Genomic DNA, 14349 nt, shown 5'->3' with positions numbered 1-14349 from the left:
CAGGGTAACTCCTGAGGTCACCACCCTCTCCAGCCTGCCTTGGGCTTGGGGAGTGAGGAGGAGGGCGAGGGACGTCTGCTGACCCTGAATATCCGCCATCCATCGTACCATCACTGAGAGCAAGTGAGTGGCATTCGGGTTCCTCGGTGGCTTCCCCTGTCTGTGTGGGGAGAGGCAGAAACAGGGGGAGAGGATATCTCCAAAGGGGGATTTCATTTGCAAACAGCCCCCAAGAGCCCCTCACTCTTAGACCGGGCAGGGGCTTCTCCAGAGCCATCTCCAGTGTGTTTGGAAAGGTTCCAGCAATGGGGCTCCCAGCCCTTCCCTTGTGGGACACTGTTCCCCAGGCTGAGAGTCTCTGAGCTGGGCCAGAGCCTGTGAGCTGCTGAGCAAGGAAACCAATGGGGAACGAGGAGGGCCCTGGTCTTCCTGTGCCTAGGGTCTTTGTGACTTTGACGTGGGGAATGGTTTCCCAGGAGAAGTCGGGAATCCTGGCTTCTCTTCTTTCTCTACCCTGGGAGGGAGTGTGGCCTGGGACGACAGGAGGGGGCTGCTTGTCCAGAGGAACCAATGGTCTTTGGGACTGACCCCATTGCTGGAAAAGGATGAGACTTCCTGGATATTGCAGCCGCAGGGATTACGAGGGGGAACGTTGGGAGCAGATCATGCAATGAACTCCTGCCCGTGTGTGTAGATGGCACTCCCTGCACTCCTGTGGGGGCAGAGGGGGCTGCTGTGGTTGGAGCAGGGAGGAGGAGGGAAGGAAAAGGGCCAGGAGTGAAAGGCTGCCTTGAGCCCAGACTCACCCCTGCTCCCCGCTCGGTTCCAGGATGGCCAGGCTGCTGCGGATGTTGCGGAGGAAGGCTCTGCAGGTGGCCCCAGAGCCTGAGGGAAGCAGCTCCTGTCTTCCCAAGGGGCAGAGCAAGCCCTGCGTCCCCGCTGGCGGGGAAGCAGCTCCCGTCCAGGCCAGACGGCGGAAGTGCCTGGCCTGCTGGAAACGGAACCCGGCTCCCGGCGCAGGCGCCGAGCTGGGAGAGGCCCCGACCAGGCCCCGGTGGAGCTGGCCCAGGCTGCGGTTTCGGAGACAGGACCCAGCCCAGGAGGGGCGCCGGGCAGGGTGGCTCTGGGGCTGGTTGTGTGGGCAGCAGCGGCCCCAGGAGCCCAGCCCTCATTCCCATCAGGAGGCCTCGCCCTGCCCGGTCTCTGAGGCCCTTCCAGCCCCCGCCGGCCAGGAGGGGGAAGGCCCCTGTCCCAGCACCGGCAGCTCAGCCTGGGACAGCGGCAGCACCTGGGCCTCTGGCAGCAGCCAGGCCGACGGGCGCCACTGCTTTGCTCCAGGTGAGGAGCCAGGCTGGGCTCCGGGAGGGCTGAGGACGGGATGTGAACCCCCTGGGCCCAGACGCTCTCCCAGGGATACGGGGGGGGGTCCCCAGCCCAGGTGTCTGGCCTGAGCCCCGCGAACCCCACGGACAGCAGCAGCCGTCACACAGCTGCCCCTTCCGCACGGGGACCTGGGGGTGGGGGCGTGAAGAGCTGCTGCCACCTTGGTCCTTGCTGCTCCGGGCGGGGGGAACAGGCACCTCCCCTGCGGGCCTGGGCAGGGGAGGGGGGCTCTGCTCTGGGCTTCTGCAGCTCTTGGGGGCTGAAGGCATCCCTGAGAGGGAGGTTTGGGGCCCCATCTGCCCTGGGTGCCTGAAGTGGGAAGGGGCTCTTTAATCCTGCTCTGCTCACCATGCCCCTGTCCTTCCCTCCCTGGTGCAGGGAGCCCCCTGGATTCGGAGCAGGAGGAAGGGGTGGACGTGGCCAAAGATGAAGCTGCTCTCAAGGTCATCCGAGAGCAGCTCCAGTGCAGACATAAGGTACAAATGTTCCCCACCTGGGCTGGAACCAAGATTGCCCTGTCCCTTCCCAGCATCCCCACCCCCTGCCGAGGGTCTTGTCCCTCCTCATCCACCACCCCTAATGGGGCCCTTTTACATCCATGATGTGGGACCCCCAAGATGGGGGTGTTTGTCCCACAACAGCTGAGGTCGTCTCCCCCCACAGGCACTGTCCCGGTTCCTGATCCTGCTTGTGTAGGAGTGGTGGGGGATTTGAAGAATAGGCGGGTCCCCACAATCCCCCATTGAGGCCTGAGCCCTGGAGCTGGGGTGGGTGGGGCAGGAAGGTCCCTCCCTAACAGGTTCTCTCTGTCTATACCCCACTCCTGGTGGGTACAGGATGAGGGGCAACAGCTCCTGTTCCTTCAGGCCATCTACCCCGCATGTCTGGCTGCACGGGAGAGAGGGGAGGACACGCTGGAGCCACGCTGCTGCAAGGCGGCTGTGGTGAAGAGGATCGTGGTGAGTGAGACACGCCATACAGCAGCTGGCGGGAGGAGAGGGACATGGGATTGGCAAGAGTATGGCCAGGCTAATGGGTGGGGGCTGGGTGGTGTTGGAGGGGGCGGCAGAGGGCAGGGATTGCTGGGGCTGAAGACTTGGGAGAAATTCTGAGATTGGTGGGTAGTGGGCAGGGTGGGAATTGTGGGGCTGGATGGCAGCTGAGAGTGGGGGACAAGGAATCACATGGTCCCAGCTCGGTTGTCGGGATGGGGCTGAATGGGGGCAGTTTTGACAGGGAGGAGGAGAGAAGGGGATTGGGAGTGAGCTGGGCAGGAATCCGGGAAGGGGGACAAGTCGGATGGGCAGGAAAGAATCGGGGGAGCGGGAGGTGGTGGGGGATCCTGCTGGCCATGTGGGGCACTGGCTGTGTCATCTCCTCACTGGGAGGTGTCAGTCGGGCCTGAATCTCACACGCTCCTTTGTCTCCTTCGCGTCTCACAGGAGCTCATCGAGGAGCTTCCCGAGGACTCGTCACCCAGCGCCGTCCTCGCCCACTCCCTGGCTGCAGTGGGCAGCCTCTGGTACCGAGACAACCCCACCCCCCCACCCCGCCGGCTCCCCTCACCCCAGCGCTGCTCAGGCCCAAGGCTGGGAGTCACCGTCACTGTCCCGCCCAGGTCACCTCCCAAGAGTGGTGCCTCTGGCAGAGATGGTGGGCTGGGAAGGGTCACTCTCTCCTGACGGGGCTCTTCTTTTCACTCCCATAACAGGACAGGGGCCTTGGGGAGGGGCTCACTCCCGGGCTCAGATACAGGAGGGGCAGCAGGCTCCAGGGAACAGGAGCTATTCCTGTCCTGCCACTGTCTGTCTGGGACGCCTTGGCCTTGTCATTCCCGAGCTCAGTGCCTCAGTTTCCATTCTCGCCAGCCTGTGCCTATATCCCTGTGGGTTGGTGTCCGTGTTGGCGACAGTCCCACCCCCGTACTGCACAGTCTAATACCAGCTCCTCTTTCTTGCCAGCACCATGAAACCTGCTCTGGAGCCAGACCTAGAGACCCACCTCTTGCGAGCTGCCCTTCACTCCGTCTTCACCCTGGGCACGCAGAAGGACACCACCGGCATCCAGGTACATCCTCCTCCTCCATCCTCCTCCTCTTCCAGAGTGGTCCTTGGTCCTGCTCCCTTGATTCGCTGGAGCTCCAGATTTAGGGGTGGGGTAGCGGAGATGGAACAAGCTGCAGGGTTGGATCCTTCCCTCCAGCAGGGAAGAGATTACCCCTCTCTGGGGGATTTCTTTCTTTCTTTCTTTCTTTCTTTCTTTCTTTCTTTCTTTCTTTCTTCCATAAGCCGTGTTTTGCCCAGAAGCCCAGCTTCCATCCATAGCAACTTGGCTGTTTCATACTCTTCTGCCTACAAGGCCCTCTGCAGAGACCTGCTAAGCTCATGGATCAAAGGTCCAGGGGTCATCAATTCTTGCGAATTGCCTGCAGTGGGATGTGAAGGAGAGAGGCCAGGAGATGTGTTTGGGAGTCTCCCCAGTGCTTCCCAGAGACCCCTCTTCCCATTCTGTGGCAGGTGTAGGCTCAGGTTCCCTAACTCTGACCCATGCTTTGCAGACTCTGCACAAAGTCATCCCAGAGGTCCTGGATGCCATGCTGGGGAATCTGCTGGCAGAATCCCCAGACACAGACAGGCTCCACTTCATCTTGGAGGTGAGCCCCATTTTACCTTAACTCTTTGTGGGACTGGTAAGGAGAGACTGGAAGATCCATTTTCTACTCTGTCCTCCTAGCTGGTTCCCCAGTGGGCCGTTCTTGGTTGGGGAGGTCAGTGCAATGCAGTGGCAGGTCCTTCCTTCTTGAGGGACAGAGGAAGGAGCTGGGACTTCAAGCCAGAGCTCTGGTTCTGCGGAGCATGAACCACAAGGCTCCTGGCTGTCTTGGGGAGTGAGAGTCTGAAAACCCACCCTTCCCCCACCCCTCCAACACACACACCCCATGAGATTTGGGAGATGGTTCTCAGAGAAGAGGCACACGCTCCTTCCTAGAGAAACAGGAGGACCCCAGGGAATCAGCCCTTCCCTCTGATCTGCTCTGAAATTCCTGGGGGGATTGTGCTCTCAGTCACTCCCTACACCCCAGCAAGGATTTGCGTAGCAGGGAAGGGCGAGGGTTCAGTCTCCTTTCTGGTGAACTGTTCAGGAATCAGGAGTTCTGGGAGGAGGGGACCAGCCCCGACCCCGAACATTGTCCCAATCGAGAGAGATGCTGACAAGTTGTGACCTGCAAGGTACAAGCTGCGTCCTGGGGGAAAGAATCCCCTTCTAAAGCTCTGCCATCAAGGCCTGAGATATTCCCCCCTGCGCAGAATGTCTCAGGCCCCTGGGGCTGGGGGCGTGGGGCTCATTTGCAAAGCAGGTGCAGCTGGCCATTGAGTCTGACCTGCCTCCTTTCCCCACAGCATGTCAACTTCTGGGTCGTGTCCAGGGTGTCGCAGGAGCGAGCCAGGGCCATCAGGAGCAGCACAGCCCTGCTGAGATACACAGTCACCCTCCCTGAGTTTGACGTAAGTGACCTCCGACCCCAGCTTGCTGGCTCCCGGCGGAGGCGGGCTGGCTCCAGCGGGCTGCAGGATCTGCTGCTGCCGGGGCTGTGGCTTAGGAGGGTTCTTCATGGGGAGGAAGGGTCAGAGCAGGGATTGAGCTCGGCTTGAGTCAAGTTCTTCTTGTCCTGGTTCAGTGTTGTCCCTGGGCCTTTAAGGGGACCATGCTCCAGCCCCTGCTTGGCATCCCAAAGCAGCTCCGGGCTCCCTTGGCAGCAGAGCAAATGAAGGCTCCATCTCAAGCTCCTCTCCCCCAGCATCTCCTGCAGAGGGGCTAAGGGGAAAGGGCCCTCTGGCCCAGGGGGGACAGGGAGCTGACAGGAAAATGCTGATGGAGTCCCCTCTCCTCTCCCTTCCATTAGATCTCAGCCGAGTTCCCTAAGATGGGGCACCATGTGGCCCAGCTGGCTCTATTTGTCAGCGATCCAGACAAGGACATCAGCCGGCAGGCCAGGGAGGGGACTTACCGGCTCTACCAGCTGCTGCTCCGACAGAGGGGTAAGGAACCCAGCTGGGACACGGAACCCAATAGGGGACTGAGAGTGACCACAGGTGGATAATGGGACCTCAGACCATTTCTCTCAGACTGACCCCAGCTGGAGGACAAGTCTCTCTCTGCCTCTCTTCTTCTCCACTCCACTGTGGAGCCACCAATGGGATTGGAAGGACACAGAAACTGCAACCAGAAGGAGAAAAGTCTCTCTCTCTCTCTCTTCCAGGGCTGACCATACATGACGCCGAAGATCTCTGGTGCTATGACTGGCACCAGGATAGAAGGCTCTTGGGCTACAAAAATACAGCCAGAGTGGGGGAGGTAAGGGCACTCTGCCAGGGCATGACACAGCTCAGGGAGTGGGGCTGGCTGGGTTCCCTGCAGTGGATGCCTCCTGGAGACAGGAAAAGAGCCCACTCCTTATTTCCAGTTCAGAGTTCCTCAACCAGCAACCCGTGGGACAGGCTGGTGCTAAAGGTCCCACATTGGAATCTCGCTAGTTGCCATGATTTGAGTGTGTTACATGGCTGCATTGCGACGTGGCATAAGGAGGATCCCCGGGTGGGTGAGTTAATATAGGATTATGGCTCTGGGTGTCTCTCTGCTCCTTGTCCCCCTGGCTGATCCCCAAGTGTCTGAGAGGAGAGCACTGGGTCAGTCAGTCACGATTGCTTGATCAGACCCTTGTTTAATTCCCTGCACCCTGTAGAAGCAGAGAAAGGAGGTGGGCTTTGCCCTCCATTGCCAGTCAGGAAGCAGAATGCCCCAACCTGAGAACTGGGTAGGGGACACAGTGAGCTCCAGAGCCAATATGGACCACATGTGCCCCCCTCATGTCTCCAGACCTGGCCAGGGAATGGCAGAGTATCTGGACCTCAGCCACTGTTCCAAAGAAGCACATTGTCACTGAGCCAAGTTGCGGCTACTTGCTGCACAAGTAGAAAATCAAAGACACCCCCCCGCCCCCGTCTCACAACTGTGGTGAGAATATCCAAACCTTCAAACACACCGTAACACAGTGCCCCCAGACTGGAGTCAAAGGTGAAATGGGTGATTTCCACAACATCACAGAGGAGGCCTTGGAGCGGCTCCTGGATCGACAAGGGCATCTGCAGAACGCTGCTCCACAGACGCCCCGTGAGAGAGACTGTGTGAGCTTGTCCCGCCTCACACACGCTGAATTGCTGCAGCGGAAGAAAAGTCTCCGAGGAGTGTCTGGGACGGGGACTGGGCCATGAGTCTCCTTGTCCTTGTCAGGCTGCAGGTTGGATTCCCCTTGAAGAAACCAAGGAGCTGCAGAGGCCGTTCCCAGCGACGAGAGAAATCACTAAGCTGGGGTGAAGAGACCTTTGGTCTGTCAGCTCCAACCCCCTCACCCCGCACAACACACACACACTCCTCTAGCCGCTGAGATGCAGGAGATCTCTCTGCTGGGAGCAACACAGGGTCCCCTGTCGTCTCTATGCCCTGCACAGCACAGTGGGCCTGCTCACACACATTAGAGATCCATTTCCAGCCCATCCTGGCCCCTGCCAGAAATTGCCCTCCCGAAAGAGCCACTGGAGGCTTTGGTCCCTAAGCACCTGCCACCTTTTGATAAAGGGGCTTCCCTGAGCCCTGGGACCCTGAAAGCCTCCTGGGGAATGAACTGCCTTGGCCACAGCAGCTCTCTTCCCCGCCCTTTGGGGCACTAGATAGTGATGCCATTGTACGGCCAGGACTTGGAGGCTGGCTCTGGGCAATCTGCTCAAGCCTCGTGTCCTCTTGATTCTAGGTCTTTGGAAAATTCTTCTGCGATGGGCAGAAAAGATCCTTTCTGCAGACAGCAGTGCTGGCCATCCACGACCCCCTGCTACGAGTCAGCCAGGCTGGGCTGGTGCTCGTCTACTCCCTCCTGGGGGAAGCCCAGCAACTGATGGGGGTCACGGTAAGTAGCTGCAATCCACTCAGGAGCTTGGGGTGGGGCCCAGGACCTCATTCCCATCCGATCGCCATTCACTGGCCTGGTGGCAAGGAGCCTAGTGGGGACTTCTGGACTTCATGGACTTCTCTTCTTAGGATGTGGTGCTCTGCTCTCACTCCTGGGAAGGACAGGAGAGTCCCCTAAGTGCCCTCTGGGAACCTTTCCTGCCCCACAGAGCTGCACCCATTTCCCCATAGCCTAGTGTCCATGTCACCCGAGCCACCATCGAGAGTTGCTCCCATCCCTGGCAGCCTGGGAGGACAAGGACTGGCTGGAGATGGCGACTGACCAGGAAGGGCTGAGGCACATGAACGTGGGAAGCTGGTCTTGCTGCTGGTAGGGCTGGACCCGCTCTCGAGCGATTGGGAGGATTCAGTCAGCAGGGGCTGCTGACCTGCCCCCTTCACCAGGGCTGCCATCCTGTGGCTTCAGCTTTTGTCACTGGGGTGACTTGGGGAAAGGTCTCAACCTCTCCCCATCCCACTTCACTGCTGCCAGAATCCCTCCTGCCCCCTGCCACCCTGCTACAGCCCCCTCCCTGCCCTACCTGGGTGGGGATGGAGGTAGGGGTGGAGGAGAGGGTTCTACCAACTTGAGCGGTGTCCCCAGGTGGGTTGGAGGTGGAACAGCTGTCAGGGGCACGGATGGGGAGGTGGCAGGAGCTCACCCAACAAGGAGGGGGGTTGGCCTGGAGATCACTAGAGAGGACAGCAAGCCTCCATCCTGGGGGTCGGGAGGGTGAATCCACCACTCAGACATGAGCAGCTGCTGGGTGGAAATGATGGTGCTCGTTCCAGGTGTCCTTAATCCTCCCTGATTCCTGGGGAGCATCTCAGTCTCTGACATGTTCTCGTTCCCCTGCAGCACGAGGATGTCACAGCCAAGGTCATGGGCCAGCTTCACATCATCAGGCACTTGCACCAGATGCCCGAGGCGCTGCAAGGGCTGTGGCTCGTCTGATGCTCTGAAAGGTTCCCCTCCCTGTTCAGCAAGTCCCACTCCCTGCTGCAGGTACTGCTCCGTCTCACTGTAAATGCGGGGCTAGTGGAAGCGGAAATTGAGGCCTCCTAGAGAACAGACTCTGACCTCCTCCTGATCAGCAATGGGGTTTCACCATCCTCTCAGCAAACCTGTCAGCCAGGCTGGACCTTATTTGAAGGAGGAGGGTATCTAACAGGGTGGCTTGGCCTGTGGCTGCCAAGCCTGGGGCTAGGCCAAGTGGATGACCAAGTGAGCCCCACCTCAGAGGAAACGAAAGGAAACAGCAGCAAAAGTACAGAAGCAGACCGAGCTGCTCAGTAGACGGCCTCTGGCCAAAACCTGGAGTCCAGGGTAGGACTGGGTTCTCTCACCGTCCCTAAGGAAGGGGACATAGAAGACCATAGAAACCCAAGAAGGGCAGGCCAAGCCGAAATCAGGCCGAGGCAGAACTCCCCACAAGGGTGGAAGGCCTTCTTTCTGTTCAAGACATTGTTGGACTTTGTTTGGAAGGAGCACGACCCAGGAAGGAGTGGACTAGAGGACAGTCACCTGGTTGGGGGGCTGAGTTCCCAGCCAACAAACTGCAAGCGTGAGTATCAGCGGGGTTGCTAGCCCAGCGAGAAAGCGGTGACACGAGGCCTGGCCAGCATCTAGCGGTGAGTGAACTCTGGGACGCACCTGGTTTCATTCGGGAAACAGCCTGGTATTGGAGAGTGGGTGGGGAGAGCAGGGAGATGGGAGGGGTTCCTGAGGCTGGGGTGGGGAGGAAGCTGTGGGGCTGGGAGGGGAAGGACATGGCCCAGCTTGTGGGAGGGATCCTGCTGACTGTGTCTGGAGCCCTGTGTAGCCTCTTCTGTGGGAAGTTCTCATGGGTCAGTGGGGCCTGAATCTCTCCTGATCCTTTGGTCTCTTTAGGCTTCCCAGGAGATGTCTGGTGAACTGCCCTTGGACTCCGGGCCAAGCACTGCTCAGAAATTATTCGCTACCTTCAGAGGGACAGGGCACAGCTCAGCCTGTTGGGTAGGCTGGAGACTCACACTTCACTCGAACACACGACGCTGAGGTGGTTTTGGAAGCACAGTAACAAAGAAGAGATTTAAGTGAGACTAAGCAAGAGAAAGAGACAAATTTCAAACAGACAAACAAAACACAACACACTTTGTAGTGACTAAAACGGAATCTTAACAAGTCACAATCTTTGCCTTAGCAGTTTCCAGACTAACATCTCAGCTTTCCTAACAGACCTTCTTTGATGTCCCTGTAGGGTAGAAAACTTCTCTGTCCAATCCACTGATTTGATTGCTTCGTCTTCTGGTTTCAGACCCTCTGTTCTCCTTCTGGGCTGCCTGGACCCTGACTGTAACATCTCTCTGGCCCAGCCTCTTACCCAGATGTGTGCTGCAGCCAGCCCAGCGCAGGGAGCAGTGGAGACAGACGATCTCATCCTGTCAGACCAAGAAACAGGGGTCCCAATAAGGCTTAGATGGAAGATCCCAGGCATTTCCTGGAGGTAAGAACCGTCCACTCTTCCGGGCACTTGGGGCTGTTGCAACCAAGAGGGGGCTCCTGTTCCACAGCCTATTTGTCATCATGACTGTGTTTTTTTACTCTCAGAGGATGCGTCTGGGACCCTGGAGACTCTTTCATGCAGCAGGTTTGAGCAGTGAGAGATCAGTCACTGTCATGACCCCCGGGTCATTAACCCGGGTCTCCAGGGTTCCTGGGAGCAGCCACCCTCCAGCACGCCACCTGGAAGCCTACGAAAAACTGCTCACCTAGGACTGACGAAGTCCAGACCCAATTTGAGGCTCCATCCCTGAGGACCTATTGGAAGAGTCCCAGAACAGCTAATCGGCCCCCGGGACCTCCTTAAACCAGCAGCAGGAACAAGGAGCTGTCTGAACACCCGAGCTCCTCCCCGGCTCTGGATCGTGTGTTGGCTGTTCCTGCTCCCGCTCCCCAGGCTTGATTTCCTGGCATGCGGACTCGGGGTGACTCATCTGACTTGAGGTGCTGAACACAATTTGGTCTTTTGCTTCTGCTCTTCCGGCGTCCTGACCCAGCTGACTCTCGACTCCTGCCTTGTGAGTGTGGACTCTGCCTCTGACCACTAGGTCTGGCTGCCCATGACTCAGCCATGATTCTGACTTTTAGACAATTCCTCCAGTGCCCTTTTCTGCTCTCCAGCTCTGCTCTCCCAGCAAGATACACCCGATCCCTTGGCTCCCAGAGTCCTGCTTGCCTGCTATTCAAGGGCTCAGGGGGAGAGCTTATCTTGCCCCCTCCCGCACCACGGCTGCTTTTCCTCGGGGACTCTCCCTAGCGCAGAAGAGAATCCGTCCTGGCAGCAATTCAGGAAGTCACGGAAGGGACGGTCTGCTCAGCTCCCTCTGCAATGCCACTGCCCGAGACCATTACGAGTGGGTGCCCAGTGACTGCGCCGGCAGCTCCTTGAGAGACTCCTGGGGCAGGGTAGTCGTGTTTCCCGGTGACTGCGGGAAGCCATGCAAAGGGTGCGGCATTGAGGAGACTCTCCTGCTGTCCCAAAGGGTTTCTGTTCTCCTGCACGGTCAGACCGTGGGGCCGGCTGGCAAAATGGGGAAGAGCTGGTTGGTGATGAGTTGGAGGATTCACCATAGAGGTGGCAGCAGCTGCAGATCCTGGAGTCCCTGTGGTCGGGTTACCATGCGTCCGGATTTTCCCGGACATATCCGGCTTTTGGGGTTTTCAATCGCCCTCCGGGAGGAATTTGTAAAACTCTCCAAAGGGCCGGGATTTCCCTCCCAATTGAGCACTCTGGGGGCGGGGGGCGGGAGCTGCGCGCTCTGCGGGGGAGCACGGCACTGTGTCTGGCTCCGCACCCCAGACACACTGCTCTGAGCAGCAGGGTATGGGGGCCGGGGGGCTGGAGAAGGGGCATGGGGTCTCAAGGGACAGTCAGGGGACAGGGAGCAGGAGGGTTTGGATGGGTCAGGAGTTCTGGGGGGAGCCTGTCAGGGGGTGGGCATATGGAGAGGGGTCGGGGGAGACAAGGGACAGGGAGAAGGGAGGGGTTGGATGGGGGGAGGTTTGGGGGGAAGTCAGGGGCAGGGAGCAGGGGGGATTAGATGGGTCGGGGGTTCTGCAGGGGCAGTCAGGGGACAGGGAGTGGTTGGATAGGTGTGGGAGATCCGGGGGTCTGTCAGGGGGTGGGAGTGCGGATAGGGGGCGGGGCAGTCAGGGGACAGGTATGGAGTGGAGTTCTAGGGGGGCAGTTAGGGTGAGGGGGTCTCAGGAGGGGGCAGCTGGAGACAGGGAGAAGGAAGGCTTAGATAGAGGGCGGGGTCCTGGGAGGGGGCGATCAGGGGACTAGGAGCTGGGGGGGTTGGATGGGTTGGCGGTTCTGTGGGGGGCAGTCAGGGGGCAGGAAGTGAGAGGGAGTAGATAGGGGGCAGGGCTACAACTCCCCCCCCCGCCCCCGGAGTGTCCTCTTTTTTGAAATTTCAAAATTGGTAACCCTACCGTATGGGCCCAGCCTCCACTCCTGAGAGTTCAGGCGAACCTCCCCCTGTTCTCAGGGAGTCTTTGGCTTTCGCGGCTGGGCCTGCCTGCCGAGACAGAGGACTCAGTGTTTCCATCAGGCTGCTCAGTTGCAAATGCAGCCACCCAAAGATTGAGGAATGGAAGCGAAAAAGCAAAGCTGGACCCTCCGCTGAGCTCCTGCCATCAAGTGAGCCCAGCGTGGGAGAGACGAGGGAAAGCTCCAAGGTGGCTGGTGGCTGTAGGAATCCAGGGGAGGAGAAATAAATCATTAATGATGAATCCTAAGGGCTTTGTCTTGTGTGGTGAAGGGTTTAAAATGGGTCTAGTTACTATCACATTCAACTTTACAATCGCTGTGTCTGATTGAAAGGCAGATCTGGAAAGGTCAGAGGTCACTCGAGGAGCTTCAAGTCTCCGATTCTGTTCCTATTGCCTGCTTTGACCAGCTGACCTCACCCCAACCCATCCCTCAGGTGGTCGCAGTGGTGAGCTCTTTCCTTCTTTTTCTGGATTAGCCGCCAGCATGGGAACAGGATACATGTGGCCAAGGAAATCGAGAGACATGGGGGTCACTTGCAGAGGCATGCAGAGAACTTGCAGAGTTGCCTGTCAATGCAGCTCCTCTGGGGGAGCACGGTAGGGTACGGTGCACTCAGGGGCACCATTTCAAATTCTGGTGGTGGCGGGGAGGATAATTTCACCATGATTCCAGGGGCTACTTAGGCACCTGAAAACTCTAGGGTTTTGGCAGATAACTTAGCAAAGAGCTGACAGGAACGCTTGCCAGACTGCTTTCCACGGAAGACAGCTCTAAGAATGGATCCAGGGAATGGTTCTGTATCTCTGAGCTGTTTGGACACTTTCAGGGAACATTCCCGATGCAAGACAGAGATCCCCAAAGTTATCCTGGGTAACCCTGAGAGACTTGTGGAAAACTAGCAGATACCACATCTCTGCTGTCACTTTGCACTGATAAACTTGGACTGTCCGAACCTGTTCATGTATTTTACCTGCTTTAAGCTCTCAAGAATTTTCACATATAAAAGAAAGAAAATTAAATAAATGACATAGTTACACCGATATAGGGCCGTAGCGTAAACCCGACCTCAGATTTGTCCCATTGAAATGGAATTATTCACAGCAGTCTTTACAGTTAAACATGCACATAAGGGTTTCCAGGGCCAAGATTAAGGCCACAGTTTATGAGAGGTGCAGACGCAAGAAGAGAAGAGCTGTGCAAAAACTGAAATACCACTTGGAACCTGGCCCAAACAATGCAGCATGAAAAATAAACTCATCTTGTTATACAGTAATAGAGCTGGTTCAAAATGGTTTTACACTCACAATGCAACCTTTGAACTCAAAATGCCACTTTGGATTACATTGATCATTTGAAAAAAGTTCCCGTTTAAAAAAAAACATTTTGGATTTCTCTGCCCACTTGAGAGAGAACGTGGAGTTTTTCCCACCAAAACTAAACAAAAATTTGATAATTAAAAACATTTGCAAATAAGTTTGAAGAATATGGGCGGGGGGGAGGAAGTGGTTTCTTCTTCAATTTTCATGACCCTCCCCACCCCCGCTCTTTTTGACCAGTTCTAATTATGAATAAATGTCCGTCTGTCCATGAATGATAAATACATCTGCTACTGAAATATTTACAAACAACGGCTCTCATCAGGAGCACTGAGGTCACATCACGCAGAGAAACACCCAGGCCTGCAGGGTTCACATTCTCAGAGACAGAAACCGCCCCAGGACGGGAATGTCACACACAACCCAGCGTGACTGGCCCGGGTTGGTGAGGTGCATGTTTTGCTGTTGCTGGCGAATTGTGTTTTTTTGAGGTGGGGGGGGAGTTATATTTGAAAGGAGTTCTTCATCCTCTCCCACTCTCAGCCAGGGGAGACCAGGGCCCACCACTTTTTACTGGCCATAAGTGTGAGCGACTGGATGAGGGGGGAGAGAAGGGAATGTGTGTGTGGGGGCGGGTTTTGGGGGCAAGGGGCGGCGTGAAGTGGGAGCTCAGGGAGAAAGGCGGCATGAGGGGGGGCCCCAGGGAAAGGGGCGGTTTGAGGGGGCCGGACCTCGAGGAGAAGGGGTGGCACAGGGGCTGGGCCACTGTTTGGCTGCCAGCAGCCCCCCCACTTTTAGGAAGCTTTTGCCCATCCTGCCCTCATCCCAAATTCATTTGTAACAGTAAGAAAACTTTGAGCAACAAGGAGACTCGGAGACCCACAATATTACCGCTAAAATCCTCACCCGCCCCTGGAGCTGGGCAAACAGAAGTTTTTGGTCGCTGGCAATTTCAAAAAAGGAGATGGAAAAAAACTGGTTTCAGGTTGAACAAAACTAAATTTTTTCCAAATTTTTGATGAACCAAAAAGCTTAAAAATAAAACAAAACCCAGGATCATTTCAAGGGTTGTAACTTTTTGAATTTTTAAAATAAAACTGAAGGACATT

Source organism: Natator depressus, chromosome 14 (assembly GCF_965152275.1).
Source record: "Natator depressus isolate rNatDep1 chromosome 14, rNatDep2.hap1, whole genome shotgun sequence".
NCBI classification, from domain to species: Eukaryota; Metazoa; Chordata; order Testudines; family Cheloniidae; genus Natator; species Natator depressus.
Note: the sequence above shows the minus strand (reverse complement) of the source record.